This window comes from Microcaecilia unicolor, chromosome 11, assembly GCF_901765095.1.
Source record: "Microcaecilia unicolor chromosome 11, aMicUni1.1, whole genome shotgun sequence".
Lineage (NCBI taxonomy): Eukaryota > Metazoa > Chordata > Amphibia > Gymnophiona > Siphonopidae > Microcaecilia > Microcaecilia unicolor.
The window spans coordinates 13253372-13271644 of NC_044041.1; the positions used below are offsets into that span (position 1 = coordinate 13253372).

The following is an 18273-nucleotide window of genomic DNA, read 5'->3' on the forward strand; positions in this document are numbered from 1 at the left end:
TGTACTCAAGTGTCCAAGCCTAACCACTGGCTCAGGGAAGGGGGGGGGGGGGTGTTGATCTTGCCAACTTTCTCTAGAAGCATGGGGCACTGACACTGCAAAACAGGCTTTGGTCGGACTCCCATACAACCATATATAAACCCAAATCCGGGAGTTCCCCCATCTCTTTTTACTCTCTTTCTCTCTGTCATTTGCCCCTGCCTCAGGTCTGCTCCAAGCAAAAACTGAATTCTGTATCTGCTGAGAGGCTACTCTAGATATCCACCACCCTCTCAGTAAAATAGTATTTCTTCCCTCCTAACTTCATATCATGATCCCCTCATCCTCATGTTCTTTCCCTGTGGAAAGGTCTGCCTTCTCCATAGTTCACTGAAGTCTGTTAGATATTCAAATGTTTTATTTTATTTGCCCAATAGGGTAAATGGACCTGGCTTAGGATATTAAAGTGGGATGACCTTCTCTTTTTGCTAGGGTAGTTATCCTGGCTCAGTTTAGGATTAATTCAGTACATTCAAGTGACTGGATTGCAGATTCTGCTCGTACATATCATGTTGCTAAATCTAATCTAAATTGATTTTAGATATTGTTTGTTTACTTAACCTTGTGGAATGATCTCCCCCTAGTGCGGTATTGTAAGCCACATTGAGCCTGCAAAGAGGTGGGAAAATGTGGGATACAAATGCAATAAATAAACAAATAAATAAAACTTAAAATGTATTTGTTTCAGAAGGCATATTACTAAAGACTCATTATGATTCTTGATTTTATCAGATGTGGATGACTGCTATAAAGTTTTATTACCATAATTAGATAGATTTTTTTAAATTGTGTTTTTAGTTTTCCATTGTTTTTATTTTGTCTTTTATGTCAGTTTTTTGTTACCCATTTAAGATTATTTGGATAACATGGGACATAAAACTAATCAAATAAATAAAATAAACACAGGTTTGGGCAAGTCCTATTTGGATCTTGGGGAAGCGATCTATAAATAATGAAATGAAATTTTATAGGAACTGATGAAAAACCTTGGAGAGCGTGTCATAAGTAATTAGGGTTACCATATGTCTGGTTTTACCCAGACATGTCCTCTTTCTGAGGACACTGCGGGGCATCCAAGTGGGTTTTGCCAGCCTGCCCATTTGTCCGGGTTTGCAGACGAGCAGGCAGGCTGGCGGACAAACAGGCAGGTGGGCTTCAGGGTGTCCTATCCTCCCCTCCCCCTCCTTTACCTTATTATCATGCCCTGGTGGTCTAGTGACTTCTTCGGGGAAGGAAAGAGCCCCATCTTTCCTGCCAGGCGCGGCTGCTGACCTGTCTTATTCCTGGCGCCACTTCAAAATAGTAGCAGAGAGTTCAAGCGGCAGCCTCGTGAGACTTCCTCAGAAGTCTTGCAAGGTCACTGCTTGAACTCTCGGCAGCCATTTTGAAGTGGCACCGGGAGCAAGACAGGTCAGCAGCCACACTGGGCATAAAAGAGGGGGGGGGGGGGGCTCTTTCCTGCCCCAAAGAGGCTACTAGACCAGAAGGGCACAAAAATAAGGTACAGGAGGGGAGGGGTAGTGAACGGAGTCATGTGGGTGGAGGGAGGCTGGAAAATTGGGGAGGGGATATTCATGGGGAGGGGGAGAGATGGAATCTGGCTTTCTTTGTGGGGGAGGGGGGGTCAAAGTGACAGAGGGCAGGGTGATATTTTGTGTCCTCTTTTTTCCTTAGGGCAAATATGATAAACCTATAAATAATTATCCTTTCCAGAACCCAAACATAAAACGAAGAGTGGAGCTGTAAGTGACTGGGCAGTGCTGTGAGGTCCACAATAGTGCAAGTAAAGCACATTGCTGGACTCTCAGACTGTGGCAAGACATGACTATGAAGAAGTTCACACTCATGAGCAGCAGCCAGAACGAATAAGGTACTGTTTCAAGGACGCATACAGTGCGCTAATGGATTTAGTGCGCGTTAAGTGCCGTGCATTCCATAGGTATACAAAGGGTGAAATGGTATTTAGCGTGTGCTAAATCTGTTAGCACACCTTAGTAAAATGACCAGTGGCGTTCCTAGCCAGGATGGCACCCGGGGCGGATCGCTGGGGAGGGTGCCGCGGCGCGTGCCTGTCGGCTCCGAAAAGTTCGCTAACTTCGCCCGTTCGCTGCAGCTCCCTCTGCCCCAGAACAGGGCAGAGGAAGCTGCAGTGAATGAGCGAAGATAGCAAACTCGGAGCCAGGCGCGCGCCGCGGCACCCCCCCAGCAGCGTGCACCCGGGGCAGAACACCCCCCCCTTGGTACGCCACTGAAAATGACCCCCCAGTGTTGCAGTTATGGCTGGCAGGGAATCTTTGGACTGTGTTACAACATCGGAGACAAGCAGAGGAGCGGAACAGCCATGGATCAGCCGTCACTGCAACTTTACTCCTGAATTAGCCTAAGTGCTTTCTAAGCTTTGATTACTACGAGAATTAATTGCAGTCAAACTGCAGAAACGTATCCAGACTCCTGACAGATGAGCTATTACTTACTGTGTCTGAAACAAGATGACCTCAAAACAAAGAAAGGAAAGGTTCATAGAAAAGGTGAATTACTTCACACGGTCAAATGAAAGATAACGAACAAGAAGGTGGCTGAGGACACAAACGGAATGCAGCCTAAATAAAGGAAAGAGATCTGCTCCTGTAACCTCTGCTTGTTACTGGATATATAAGGGAAAAAAAAGGGGGGGGAGGCTTTGGGGAGGGAAGGGGGGTAGGGAACAGGGAGGGGAGGGGGAGTAGCTTAGGGGGGGAATACTAATATCAATAAAAATACAAAATGTTAATGGTTTCTTTGCTAATTATACTTATTTCTATAATGTTTATATTTTTTAAAAAAAAATTTTTTAAGATACTAAATCGTCTTTATCTGTATTCAAGATATAATACTTGATGTAATTGAAAAATTTAAATAAATAAATTTAAAAAAAAAAAATACAAAATGTGAAGCTATGCCAATTGCTGTTATGGAACTTGCTTATGTAATGTGAAATGTTACAGCTGATTATGTTCACTTAATAAAAATGATTGAAACATAAAGGAAAGAGATAAAAGAAGGAATACGAGTTGGAAAGAAAAAAAAAGTAGAAGGGATGAGAACCCCACTGCCTGATGCTGAGGTCCAGGTGGGCTCTGCTCTCAGCATCTCGCAATAACGAGAGACATGCAGGAGCTTCTCTTTGCAGTCCTACAGTGAATTTCCTTACAAAAAAAGGAAATAAAGTGCAGTCACACAGGCCTTTCTCCTTCTTAGATATAGCATGGGATGAGGGAATTAAAAGGCAGCATGCAGGGCGCTGCTGTGTTCAGCACACACATTGCACCAAGGCCAACGCTGGACGGACTTCTATGGTCAGCGTCCAACAAATGGTAAGGCAGATGTACATTCGGCGACTCCAGCATTTGGGAACTAAGGCCAGTGCCGGCCAGACTTCTAAGGTCTGTGTCCCGTAAATGGCAAAAGACAGATGAAGATCAATATTGTGTAAGACTCGATTACCATATTCTACAAGTGAGAGCGCTGTGCATCTCAACACGGAGGGGAAGACATCTTAATCTTGAAATTAGCAAATAAATCAGAAGTATTGCTCACATATACTGTACCGAGACTGCATCATATTTAACTACCTATAGGTGGTTGGCATGATGGCACATTGCCAACCAGTATTTATTTATTTATTTGGTGCATTTTTACCCCACATTTTCCCACATAAGCAGGCGCCAATATGGCTTACATTAAGTCAAAAGGATACAATGCAACACAGAGATGGCACAGAAACAGAATGTGACAGGAGGGGAAGGAACACGGAATGACACGGGTAAATGACAGGGGTGAAGAGCCAACATGTGAGAGAGGTTCAACAATGGAGAAGCCAGGGGAATAAGCCTTGGTGAATAAGAAGGTTTTTAAGGACTTCTTGAACTGTTGATGGTCGATGAGCTCCTTAAGCTGTCTTGGCAGAACATTCCAGGATTCATGTTTAAGCATGAATGACTATAACCTGCAGCTCTGGCGGACTTGTTGGGAAGAATGGATACACCATCCAGGTCTTTTATCTGTTATTTACTGCGTTACAGAAGGAAAAAAAAAAAAGAGGAGGGAGACAAAATCCTCACAGAACAGTGAGCATCAACCATAAAAAGTGGGGCAAATACCAGGACTCCAAAGTATGCAAGGGCCTTTATTGTAGCAGTCGTATAAAGGGACCAGACACTGCCGTTTCAGCACATGGAACTATCTCAGGGGTCAACAAGCCTATTAAGATGATGTTGATAAAAAGGAGCCTTAGATCCAGGTGGTGTCAAAATCCTTTGCTGTGGGAATCTCCGTGCCTTCCAAATGAAGAACAAGAGTAACTGCTCTGCAAAACAAACAACTCTCCATTTGGAAGACACGGAGATTCCCAAAGCAAAGGATTTTGACACCTTCTGGATCTAAGGAGTGGAGGAGTGGCCTAGTGGTTAGGGTGGTGGACTTTGGTCCTGGGGAACTGAGTTCGATTCCCACTTCAGGCACAGGCAACTCCTTGTGACTCTGGGCAAGTCACTTAACCCTCCATTGCCCCATGTAAGCCGCATTGCGCCTGCCATGAGTGGGAAAGCGCAGGGTACAAATGTAACAAAAATAAAATAGATACTATTGGAGATTCTACATGGAATGTTGCTACAATTGGAGATTCTACATGGAATGTTGCTACTACTGGAGATTCTACATGGAATGTTGCTACTATTGGAGATTCTACATGGAATGTTGCTATTCTACTAGCAACATTCCATGTAGAAGCCTGTCCTTGCAGATCAGCTATGCGGCCGCGCAGGCTTCTGTTTCTGTGAGTCTGACGTCCTGCACGTATGTGCAGGACGTCAGACTCACAGAAACAGAAGCCTGCGCGGCCACATTACATAGTAGATGACAGCAGAAAAAGACCTGCATGGTCCATCTAGTCTGCCCAACAAGATAAACTCATATGTGTATACCTTACCTTGATTTGTACCTGCCTTTTTCAGGGCACAGACCGTACAAGTCTGCCCAGCAGTATTTCCCGCCTCCCAAAAACCAGTCCCGCCTCCCATCACTGGCTCTGGCACAGACCGTATAAGTCTGCCCTCCACTATCCTCGCCTCCCAACCACCAACCCTTCTTCCCCCACCTGCTCCGCCATCCAATTTCAGGCCTAGTGGTTAGAGTGGTGGACTTTGGTCCTGGGGAACTGAGTTTGATTCCAGGCACAGGCAGCTCCTTGTGACTCTGGGCAAGTCACTTAACCCTCCATTGCCCCATGTAAGCCGCACTGAGCCTGCCATGAATGGGAAAGCGCAGGGTACAAATGTAACTAAAAAAAAACAAAAAACATCATCTTAATAGACTTGTTGACCCCTGAGGCAGGCTCATGTGCCGAAACACAACCGTATTGGGTCCCTTTACATGACTGCTACAATAAAGGTCCTTGCATACTTTGGAATCCTCCTGGTACTTGCCCCACTTTTTTTGGTTGATATTTACTGGGTTGCGCTTCCTCTTCTCCTCCCCTGAGTCTTTTTAGCCTTTGGTTGGGCTTTCAGCACTTGCTTAACTATTCTTTTGGCCACAAGTCCTCTCCCCAGACTGCAGTGCCTACTCTGCAGAGGCTGATGTGTAACACAACACTTGAAGATGTTGGTAGGCATCCTACCCGAAACCTCCGCTCACAGGCCAAATCCCTCCTCTCAGTACCCTTCTCCACCACTGCCAAGTCCAGGCTCTGCCCTTTCTGCCTCGCCTCACCCTATGCTTGGAATAAACTTCCTGAGCCCATATGCCAAGCCCCCACCCCTGCCCATCTTCAAATGTTTACTCAAAGCCCACCTCTTCAATGTCGCCTTCGGCACATAACCATTATACCTCCATTCAAGAAATCTAGACTGCCCCAATTTGATTGACTACACTTTTGTGTCCTTTAGATTGTATGCTCCTTTGAGCAGGGACTGTCCTTCTTTGTTAAACTGTACAGCGCTGCGTAACCCTAGTAGCGCTTTAGAAATTGTTAAGTAGTAGTAGGCCTTGAAAAAAATTAGGAAATACCAGCATACACTGATGAAAGCAAAAGTCAGGGAGGGAGCACACGTTAAGAAAAGAGACAGCTGCTGTATTAGGATAACTCAGTTCTGTGCATACAGGATTTCCGTCCAACAAGATGATCAAATCACCATTTCAATCAGCAGCTTTGCTGCCAGGTGAATTCCACCAAGGACATGAAAACTATGTATGTGAAGGGCAACAAGAATCTCCCGTTAGCCGAGACTAAAGGACTGCTCTTTCAGCTCTGGCTGCTCTCCTGGCCTAGTAACCCAGGAGCACTCATTCGGACTGAGACCAACAGAGGTACACAGCTGGATGGAAGGAAACACAGGGTGCAATATTCAGCCAGCGGCAGGCAGCGCTGTTAACGTCTGCCGCCAGCGTTGAATCTGGATATTCAAGCAAACAGAGATAGGACTGCTATTTATGCGGTCTTATTTATGCAACTAACACTGGCCGGTTAGCTCTGAATATTGGGAACGAACCAGACTCCATCCCTCTGCGCAGTGTGGGATGGAAAGTAAATGGATTGTTAGGTAATATTAGGAAAGGAATGGAAAACAAAAATGAGAATGTTATAATGCCTTTGTATCGCTCCGTACCGCGAATAATCGTGCAATACTGGTCACCGAATCTCAAAAAAGATATAGTGGAATTAGAAAACGTACAGAGAAGGGCGACAAAAATGATAAAGGGGATAGGACGACTTTCCCATGAGCGAAGGCTGAAATGGCTAGGGTTCTTCAGCTTGGAGAAAAGACGGCTGAGGGGAGATACGATAGAGGTCTATAAGATAATATGAGTGGAGTGGAACGGGTAGATATGAAACGCTTGTTTACTCTTTCCAAAAATACTAGGACTAGGGGGCACGCAATGAAGCTACAAAGTAGTAAATTTAAAACAAATATGAGAAAATATTTCTTCACTCAATGTGTAATTAAACTCTGGAATTTGTTGCCAGAGAATGGAATAAAAGCAGTTAGCTTAGCGGGGTTTAAAAAAGGGTTGGACAGCAGCCTAAAAGAAAAGTCCATAAGCCATTATTAAAATGGACTTGGGGAAAATCCACTGCTTATTTCTAGGATAAGCAGCATAAAGGAGAAATTAGATCTTACCTGCTAATTTGCTTTCCTTTAGTCCCTCCGGACCGGACCAGGATTGGACTGATGGGTTGTGCTCGCCTACCAGCAGGTGGAGACTGAGAAAAAAACTCTGACTCTAGAGAGCCAATAGGAGCCCTGGCCATGTGACCTTAGCCTCAGTATTTGAATAACAAAGCAGGAAAGAAAGAAAGACCTTCTGTGCCGTATGGAATCCTAGCAGCCACAAAGCACTCGGCAATGCCAAGTATCAGAGCTCACCAGCAACTCTCACCAGAGAAGTGGTATGGCCCGATATGTATTACAGCTCACCAGCAACTCTCACCAGAGAAGTGGTATGGCTCACTTGTACTATAGCTCACCAGCAACTCTCACCAGAGAAGCGATATGGCTCACATGTAACATAGCTCACCAGCAACTCTCCCCAGAGAAGTGGTATGGCTCACGTATAATATAGCTCACCAGCAAAGTGGTATGGCTCACTTGTCTTATAGCTCACCAGCAACTCTCACCAGAGAAGTGGTATGGCCCACTTAAGATTTTATATATATTCCAACAACTGAGCTTACCAGCAACTCTCACCAGAAAAGTGGTAAATCATATTTAAGGTTTTATAGATATTCCAGCAACTGAGCTCAGCCACAACTCTCACCAGAGAAGTGGTATGGCGTATTTAAGGTTTTATAGATAGATTCCAGCAATTGAGCTCACCAGCAACCACCAGAGAAGTGGTATAGACCACGTAAAGTTCTGTATATATATAGTATTGTTCCACAAATCGTAAAGGAATGAATACACTTCCTACTTAATAAAAGAAGCTAAAGAGTAGAGAAAACATGGGAGGGTCCTGGTCCGGTCCGGAGGGACTAAAGGAAAGCAAATTAGCAGGTAAGATCTAATTTCTCCTTCCTTAGCGTCCCTCCGGACCGGACCAGGATTGGACTGATGGGAAGTACCAAAGCAGTAATCTGAAGGGAGGGACCCTATGAAAACTGCAGAGAAATGTTCATGCCGCATAGGCCACCTGGCGACAACTAACATGTAGTGTGTCCCAATGAGCAAAATAAAATGAAACTAGGACTAAGTTGCCAACTTACCAATGTGCACCGAGAGCACCAAAAATCGCTGTAGTAAGAATAGAGCCCGCTTCTGAAGTTGTGGAATATGTTGTAATACTCTGTGGAACTGCCCTCTCAGCGAGAAGAGAAATAGACATTCTCATTTCCTTGATCCTTCGAGATATAGCGGGTTAGAAACAATGAAAAACTTTTACACCTACTGGCTAGAAGGACAAAACCAATAAGAAAAAAACGATTGGGAAAGGTGAAAACTTTAAACTACAGCAGACTGAAAAGAAGTTACCAACCGTAGAAGTATTCCACACATAGATCTACTTGCTGCAATGGCTACTAGGAAACACTGCTTGAAGAGGAAAACTTTATAGAAAAAGTTATGGCTACTAGAAATCAGAACTTTAAGAGTCTGTTTACGTAGTTCACCTAGCTGGTGGACGAAGCGGGGGGTACAGGTGCTGGACTCCTTTAAGAAAACCGCTTTGACAGTGGATGCTGCATAAGCTTGCGGTTGTCAACAGTATCATGCATCACTGATAGAGCTGCCAAATGAACTCTAATGGATGAGTAAGATATACCAGATTTCGCCAGATGCAGAAGATATTCCAAAACTTGCGAAATGGATACTGTTTGTGGAATGAAGTGGCGAGAGGAGCACCACAGAGTGAACCGTCGCCCCTTTGATTCATAGGACTTTAATGTAGATTTCTGTCTGGAAGCAATTAAAACTTGAAGTACTTCCTGCGAAAATATCAAAGACGTTGCGGACCCAGTAACCACGCCATAAGTTTGAGTGACTGGGGGTCCGGATGTAGAAAGGTGCCTTGGTTCTGCGTGAACACCTAGTGAGATGACGGAAGAAATGCATATAGAAGGTTGAAAAACCCCTGCTGGACGTTGGCATCTGTCCCTGTCTCCGTCAAGACTGTTGCTGAACGGAAGAAGCAAGAAATGTTCGTGAGCCTGAAGGCAAAAAGAGATAGCCCTGAAGTGTCACAGTGAGGAAGTAAGGCTGAAAAAATGAGAGTCCATTCACCTAAATGCAGGGTGAGACAACTAAGAAAAAATGACTACAAACTCAAGAGTATACTCAACTCCTCCTTGGCGGATGACATAACCCATTGCCATGGCAAGGACCAACATAGCTCTCTCCGCCTTGTTTGTCAGTAGGGAAAACAAAATTCACCCGAAGGTAAAACGAATTGCTGAGGTCCCCCAGAAAAAAATATATACAAACAAGCTTCTGCCAAAAAGTGTACTGCACGTGTACTGCACGAAGCATCCCAATGACAGAACTAAGGTTCTTGAGATAACTAGATGACACTTAAATAGCGCGATTGATGACCCTGAGATTCGCAATAGGATGAAGGAAAATTCCTTCTTGGGCATTAGAAAGTAAAATTGCATTCTGCAGAATAGAGCGAGGAAATGGCCGAAGGCCCAAGGTCACCAAGAAAAATATAAACTAGGATGTTTGCAGAGGAGACAAAAGACTGTGCGCCCACCTGACTAAACAAAGAGAAAATCAGAGATATCTGATGAGAGATCAAATGAGAGATCAAAAGAGAGGCCTGGCTACAATCACCACCCAACCTAGAGACTGTAAGAAATGCAACACCCGGTGCGTGACCTGAGAACTCTGCTGATAAGACTTTCTCCAATTAGGCAGTCGTCTAGGTAAGAATGAAATGACCCTAAGAGCGCAATGAACATCCTCTTAGATCTATAAAAGAATGGAAGAGAGAGTACTGCTGAAAATGACCGGTTAATGCATAAGCAAAAAACTAGCCATTCTCTGGATCCTGAGGAGAAGAGGAAGGGTGACCAAGGACACCAGTTAAATAGGGCTACAAACTCCAACCCTATCTCTATGGCGTTCCATAGTTGGGTAAGTTCTGAATATAGAAGTCCACCAGCTATGGTAGTACGCTCCGGACAGAAAAAAATTGTCCCAGTATGAACGTCTGATTCACCGGCCTGTAATTTCTTGGATCTCCCTAATTCACATACCACTAATCCACTTTCCACGGTCATGCGTCCTCCCTCACTGAGATGTAGATTGTAAGCTCCTTTGAGCAGGGAACGTCCTTCTTTGTTAATTTGTACAGCACTGCGTAACCCTAGTAGCGCTCTAGAAATGTTAAGTAGTAGTAGTACCAGACTCACACCCAATAGATATGAATGTTGAGCTTGTTTCAGGTTAAAACACCGAACCTAGGCCCAGGGTCCCCGGTGTTCCTAGTGGTGAACAGCCATGGCAAATATTATATGCGTTAGTTTGCAGAATTACTGCAAAGCCTTGCTTTTGGAGCAGAGATTTCTGTTCGATACTCTCGTGAGAGGTTTTTTTTTTTTTTTATTAATGCTGTTCTGGTTGTAGACAGGTGGACATTTGAGCTTTCCCAGAATGGCAAAACGTATGTACCTATGCCCATTAGATATGAATGCTGGACTTGATGGACTTTAGGCCTTACCCAGCATAACCACACTTATGTACCTATGGCATAAATACATAGGAAGTGAGTGAATCCCCTTCCAATTGAAAGAACACTCTGGAGTGAAGGCGCATAGAATGAAAATGAAAGGACAAACTTGGAAAATACCTGTAACGAAAAAAGTGAAGTTGTGCCACAGCCACTTGGTGAAGGCAGTGTAGACAAGACTGTATCTGAATTCAAGAAAGCTTGATATAACATCAGTTCTCTAAGGAAGAGGAAGAGATAGCAGATGGTATGTATAGGCATACTGGACCAAACCAGGATGTTTATAATCTGCCAATGCTGCACTGATAGAGTAGAGACAAATACGAGTAGATGGTTTGAGGACCTTCCACTATCTTTAAGTGGGAAATATGCAAAATGAAAGGATGACTTTATTCTCTAAGTGACCATATGTCCTGTAAAACCCAGAAGAAAGCTAAAATGAAATATGAGAGGCTTCAAGGCAGTAGGAAAAGAAGGGAAGACATGAATAAAGCATGCCTGCTAAGGCAGCTGAGTGATTGGGAGCTTGGTAGACAGGACTGTCCCTCAGAGAATATGAAAAAGCTGATATATCCCCATGGCATCTGAACAATCTACTGTATGCCTCTAGAGAAGGCTTCTTAAAGTCTGAAAAAGAAAACACTGTATAACACTACAGCCATTGAGAGTGATTGTCTGTTAAGTTCTTAAAACACTATATAACATCATAGGCATGGAGTAAAATGCGTGAAAGGAACTAAGATATTATGGTCAGAAGTGCAAAGTACCAATCAATTGACTCTTAGACAATGTAGTCCTATCCACCAGGGAATGAGAAAGACAGAAATTTACTCTATGCCTATAGAGAAAGTTTCCAAAGTTCTTAAAACACTGTATAATACTACAGCTATTGAGGAAAATGCTTGAAATGAATTATGATATTATGATAAGATGTAGATTTTCCACCAGGCAATGAAAAATGACTGAGCACCAGAAAAAACTAGTGTTAACAGCCCCGTGATACATAGAAATTTAAAACAAGAAAAGCTTGTTATATATCCATATATGAAAGGAGCCCCCTTTTCAACCAAATATTGCCTGCTGATGTGAAGAGCATTTTAGAATACGCCGTTCAGCACATACAAAAGTGTACACATCTTGGAGCCGAACTGCTCTATGAACTGCAGCCTTACCTTCAGCAGAGAGATCCCTGACTGAAAAGACGGAGGGAGAAACAAAATGGCCGCCGTTCGCGCCACTGGCCCCGTGGCGATCGTCGACAGCGCGCCCGACACCTCCGAACAAGCGGAGCCCAATGGAACGGCGAAGAAACAACAGCCGGCAAAAAAGGCCCCGAAAAAAAAAAAAAAAAACGGAGGCAGCACCGGACCCGAAGAAACCTTGAAGGGAGAGCAAAATTTACACGTTCCGGCTGCGTGAACTGCGCGACGCTGACCGACAGCAGCTGTTTGAACTTTTAAGCCATATCGGAAAAAACAGGTGGCCGCGCTTACGCGGTTCGCACCTTTCTTTTTTTTTTTTTCATTTGTTTAAACTGCCGCCGCCAAAACGCAAGAAAATGGAGGAAATTAAATCTGACAAGAAAAATCGCTGTTTAAAGTCACAGACACAATTATTTTCTTCTGTTTGTCTTTTTTTTTTTTTTTTTATAACCCCTCAATCATAATAAAACACTGGAGCTGCCTGCTCCTTAGAAGTCTGGGGAAAGAAAGGCTGCTTCTTTGAATTTCCTTTTATTTGATTTAATTCTTTTAAAGCAGCTGCCTGTTAAAAGTGGCTGCCTCTCCCAAAGACGGTACACCTTTCCAGAGAAAGGGACGGCCCTTCCCTGCTAAGCCAGGGAGATGGGGAGGAAGGGGGGTGGACTCGAGACACCCGAGTTTAACACCCCCGAGGCTATCAAAGAAAGAAGAGAAAGGAAACCCTGTCAAGCCTTTAAATAAGATTCCAAGCACAGAAGAATTATCACAAATATCTGTAATATCTAAAGAGAAAAGGAGAGAGACTAATGGGCTCACTTCCTACCTGCTGGGAGACTGAGAAAATACTGAGGCTAAGGTCACATGGCCAGGGCTCCTATTGGCTCTCTAGAGTCAGAGTTTTTTTCTCAGTCTCCACCTGCTGGTAGGCGAGCACAACCCATCAGTCCAATCCTGGTCCGGTCCGGAGGGACGCTAAGGAAATGTATTTACTGTTTTGGGATCTTGCCAGGTATATGTAACCTGGATTGGCCACTGCTGGAAACAGGTTACTGGGCTTGATGGACCTTCAGTCTGTTCCAGTATGGCAAACACTTATGAAACGCCCCCAACATAGCCAGCTTACACTTTGGCGCTAACCGATCATGTTCAGCAAAGGTAACTGGTTCAGTGCTGCTGAAAATGCCTGGTTAGCCACCACGCGATTTAACTGGTGCAGCGGTTGTTCCTGACCGGTTAACTTGCGCTGAATATCAGCCGGAGTGTGTTTTTTTTTAAACACAGGCTGCCACTGGTTCATTAGACCCTGAAAGTCAGTGTTAGCCCCCATCAGGTAATGACATTATCCTGATTTGGGGGCAGCCGCTGGGAGTTACCTGGGTACTGCAGGTATTCAGCAGCTCATCAGTTAACTTAGGTAGCAGTCAGTGAAACGCAATGTGATCTTTTTATGAATGATACTCTCCTTTGTCATTTTAAAATGTCAACGCACAACCCCTGAGGAAGCCGTTAGAGTGAAACGGGTTTGGCCGCCATCAGGAGTCAGTTAAGTGCTTGACTTTTTTTGCTATCTACAAAGATAGAGTACTTTTGGTGATAAAATTTTAAATAAGTGGGTGCCAGCTAAGTGCTCGACCTTTTTTGCTATCTAAAAAAGTCAAGTATATAGCTGCTGTTGCATTAAAGAATAGTGATTTTTGCGATAAAATTAAAAATAAAGAAAATTACGAGTTTTTTTAGATTTATGATGAACATTAAAATAGAGAAAAAATAATGAAACATTACGAGGTTTTTTAGACCTATGATGAATACCACAACCCCAGTGAAAGAACCCAAAATTGTAGTAGGCATTTGGGTGTTTTGAGGTCTTTTTCTCGTTTTATTGTAAATATCATATATCACTGTACTATGATTACATTAGAATTTTAGAGCCTCAGTTGTTTTCGCAAATTTTTTGTACCAACATCCAGGGGCGTATCTGCATGGGGCCACAGGGGCCTGGGCCCCCGCAGATATCGCCCTGGACCCCCCTAGCGCCGTTAACCCTCTCCCGCCTACCGCCAACCCTTTCCCCGCCTACCCGTCACCTACTCCCGAGGTCCGCTCCTGCTGGTTTTTTAAACTATTACTTCAGCTGGAGGGGGACCCCAACCCCCGCCAGCCCAGCCGAGGTCTTCTTTAACTTCATCTTCATCCTCGTGCTGTTAAAGCTGCATGATGCATCCTTCCAGTTGGACGGAGTTTGACGGCGGTGGGGGGGGGGGGGTGTTATAATGTGCCCCCTCACTCTAGCCCCTGCCCCCCCTACTGCCGAATCTCAGATACGCCCCTGCCAACATCCCAGGAACAAGCAAGTTACATCCCGTCATTTCTGAAGTCTCCAGCTAACAGACAACTGTATAAGCTGATGCACGTTTGGCCAAGCTTTGTAGATTGCTACCCTATGTAGCTTCCAGCTGGCTGAGGAGAAGGTGATGATTGTCAAACCAACTTAATCACTTGGCAAGGATACGGCTCCCCCTGCTGAAAACATCTCAGTAACAAGGGCTTCCATGGCTTGTCTGCGTGGCCACACATGTATGGTACTAGACTGATCCAGGCAAGCCCGCAGACACTAGGAGGCATTTTTAAAAAACTGATAAACCACAGATATTTTTACCTATTGACTTTGCACTAGTTTTCAAAGGGACAGCATGAGTAGTGGACTAGCCGTTACACCAGCAGGCTGAGGATTCTTCACTTCATTGGCTCCCTACCCATTTCTATATACAATTCAAACTCTTCGTACTGACTTACAAGTGCATTCATTCCGCAGCTCCTCAGTATCTCTCTCTACACCCCTCCCCAGGAACTCCGTTCATTGGGTAAGTCTCTCTTATCTGTACCCTTCTCCTCCATTGCCAACTCCAGACTCTGTTCCTTCTATTTTGCTGTGCTGTATACCTGAGATAGACTTTCTGAGTCAGTATGTCAAATTCCATCTGTGGCCATAGTCAAATCTAGACTACAAGCCCACCTGTCTCAAACATGTCTAGTGTACAGCACTGTGAACATCCAGTAGCACTATAGAAATGAACATAGTAGCAGTAATAACTATGGAGTCCTAAAAAAATAAGCCCGAGTGCCATTTTGCTTGTAAAATCCCTGGATGATAAGAAAATGTACTTTATTTGCATTTTTAACCTCTTAACCTTTCAACTGGTTCAGGGGTAGGCAACTCTGGTCCTCGAGAGCCGCAGGCAGGTCAGGTTTTCAGGATATCGACAATAAATATGCATGAGATAGATTTGCATACCATGGAGGCAGTGCTTGCAAATCTATCTCCTGCAAATTCATTGTGGATATCCTGAAAACCTGACCTGCCTGCGGCTCTCGAGGACTGGAGTTGCCTACCCCTGAACTAGGATAAAGCAGAGAACGTGACAGAAGAAAAATAGACCAGATACTCCATTCATTCTGGGGTGGATGGACAGAATGGATGGGCCATGTAGTCTTTTTCTGCCATCAAGTTCCATGTTTCTACAGCTGAAGTCCCTTTTGCTGGTCAGAAAGTCAGTCCCCTCTGAGACCTACCCCAGCACTGCTCCTGTGTACCTCAGCTCGGCAAACCACGGTGCGTGTAATCATTATCAGTCCCAGATTGAAAAACAACTCTGCAGTGTGCTATAGCCTCAGCCAAGTGCCAGGCCCCAACAAAAGACATTATGAGAAATTAGGTCTTACTTGATAAATTTTCTTTCCTTTAGTCCTTTCCACTAATCCATACGTTGTGGGACAGTTGTGTCCATCAACGAGCAGGTGGAGATAGAGAAATTAAAATTGAGCTCAGACATATCTCTCTCTTGGTATCCAGTCCAGCTCCACAGTATTTTCTATCTCCAGCAGGTGGACGGACACATAAGAATAGCCACACTTTTCAGCCTCTGGTTCTGAGGCACTTCCACTGGCTGCATCCTAACAAGTCTTGTTTCAGCGAGCTTTCTAGCTTCCTGTCCTGTAGGTCTACTAGGGCAATGCCTCCTTCCACCAGAAAGGTGGTCTTCACCGCTATAAACAGGGAGCACACCCTGGAAGTTGCAATTTATTTTTCTCCTCTGGAACTAACAGGCAGAGGTGAGCCATAGCTATTCCCACTCCCAGCCCCGCATTCAGTGAGACCCATTCTGCTGTAATCAGGTCTTGAATGTCTGGATGCATTGAAAAGAGCTTAGAAGGCCATCTAAGCCACCTCATGATCTACGAAGATGGAACTCCTGACGCTGAAGCAGAAGGCTCCTCAATCGAAAGCACTGTCAGTGATCAGAAATAAGAGTACTGAGTTCCTCTTTATGAAACAACCTCAGCATTTTCAGATTATCCCCCTTCTCTAACAGCTCCTTTAACGACGACTCCTCTGAATAGACCAAGGTCACATCAGATAAGGAGGAAGAAGCAGAGATAGCCTCATCTGCCCACTCCTGGAGATCTAAACAAGATCTCTTAGGAGCGGGAAGGGCAGCGGGGAGAGAAACTGAAACACTTTGCAGCAACTACTACTACTACTTATCATTTCTATAGCGCTACAAGGCATATGCAGCACTGTACACCATACACAAACAACACAGTCCCTGCTCAAAGAGCTTACAATCTAGATAAGTGTAAGAGCACTATAAACTCAAGAAAAAAAAAAAAAAAAGATGCTGATGCAGCGGAATGCTCTGTCGGGCCCTGGGGCTGTAAAATGGTGGCTATGCTCCGTGCAAGATCAGCAGAGAGACTGCTGCACACTGGCAGCTGGCCCACACAAAATGGTGTCCGTTCCCATGCTCTCCTGAATCAAACTGCGCAGCGGCTCTGATGGAGAGCCCAAAGACCCCGGCATATTCGGATGCTGCACCAAAACTGAAGATGTGCTGCCGCCATTTCCTCTGCAACCCGCAGGATTCCCGGCTTGCATGCACTGCAGCACACCAACACCAGCTAGCAGGTCCCACAGCAGGAACATTGCTTAACTGTCTCTGAAGGAATCGCTATTCACTCCACCTGTCACAAGCACAGCATAATGTGTCCCAAGTGGTAAGTCAGGATCCCTTCCTTGCATCAAGCAGAACTTGCAGCCCTCCAAAGGGTTCTCAGTTAAACTTTAATCGGACTTACCAGTGCCGACTGTTCCCCCCCCAAGCTCACAGTCTCCACAAGTCTTACCACAGATGGGAAAGGCTCAGGACCGATACTCTTTCCCACGCTCTCCAGCAAACCTCTTTTTTTTTTTTTTTTTAGGTTGTTGTGCTGAAAAAGGAGGGCTCCATAAGAAACAGGCCGCGCTTCCCGCCAAAAACGGCTCCGTCGAGGCCGACCCGGGTCGCGCAGCCAAAATGGCCGCGTTTCCCGCCAAAACCGGCCCCGCCGTTGCCGGCCCGGAATGTGCGGTCAAATCACCGCCCAACACCTCCGCCGACTCAGGGGAAAGCATGGGGGGCAAGAGCGCTGACAGCGTAGGCTCCCCACAAAATCTACATTGCCCACCTTTCACTTCAAGCCCACGCTTCGCGCAAAATCGACACCTCGCCGGCTTAGACATAATGGCCGCAAACACAATAAAAACAGTTGCTTTGTGCTCTGACAGACTAATAGGCAAAACCGCCTAAGGCAATAATGCCCTTGAAGACATTTTATCTCTGGACTGCCACAAGAATGGCCAAAATAGCCGCCTTTTAAAAACGTTTTTTTTTTAAACCTCGTTGCTGATGCCTGAACGCCTCAAGGGTACAGAACCAGGTCTGTAGCCGAGGTCAAGCAGTCCTCCAGAGGAAGAGCACAGGGGGAGGGACCCGGCCACCCGGGTGTGACACCCCACAGGGAATAAGAAGCCCCTTAGGACTTACACCCTGTAATAGAGATCCAAGTGTGGGTTCTCTAACATTTACAACCCAACCTAGAAACCCCAAACGGGCCTACCAGACTGAGTACACTGCACAGGCTGCACACATCTACCCTCTGCTGAGACTGAGAAAATACTGGTTAGCAGAAGGTCTGCACAGGCTACTTGTATAAGAAGTTTTAGTGTTCTCAGTCTCCCTCTGCTGGTAGGAGTGCATAACCCAAGCGTCTTGAACGATCTGGAGGATTGCTGAGGAAGAAGTAAATTCGCAGGGCACCAGAGACAGACAGGACTCTGCAGACTCAAGCCACCCGCAAAGCTCAACTGGGAACCAGCTGACCAACTGGACCAGGAGCAAACCACTCAGAGCCAGAGGCTGAAAAGTATTTCCATCCACCTGCTGGAGATAGAAAATACTGAGGAGCTGGATGCCAAGAGAGATATGTCTCAGCTCAGTTTTCTGTTCACTATCTTCAC

At 45.1% G+C, this 18273-nt stretch overlaps 1 protein-coding gene across 5 annotated transcripts in view; it reads right to left on the reverse strand.

Moving 5' to 3' along the window:
• The window catches only part of THOC5 (THO complex 5), a 98376-nt gene that overhangs the window by 22040 nt on the left and 58063 nt on the right, over positions 1-18273 (reverse strand). The window lies entirely within an intron of this gene.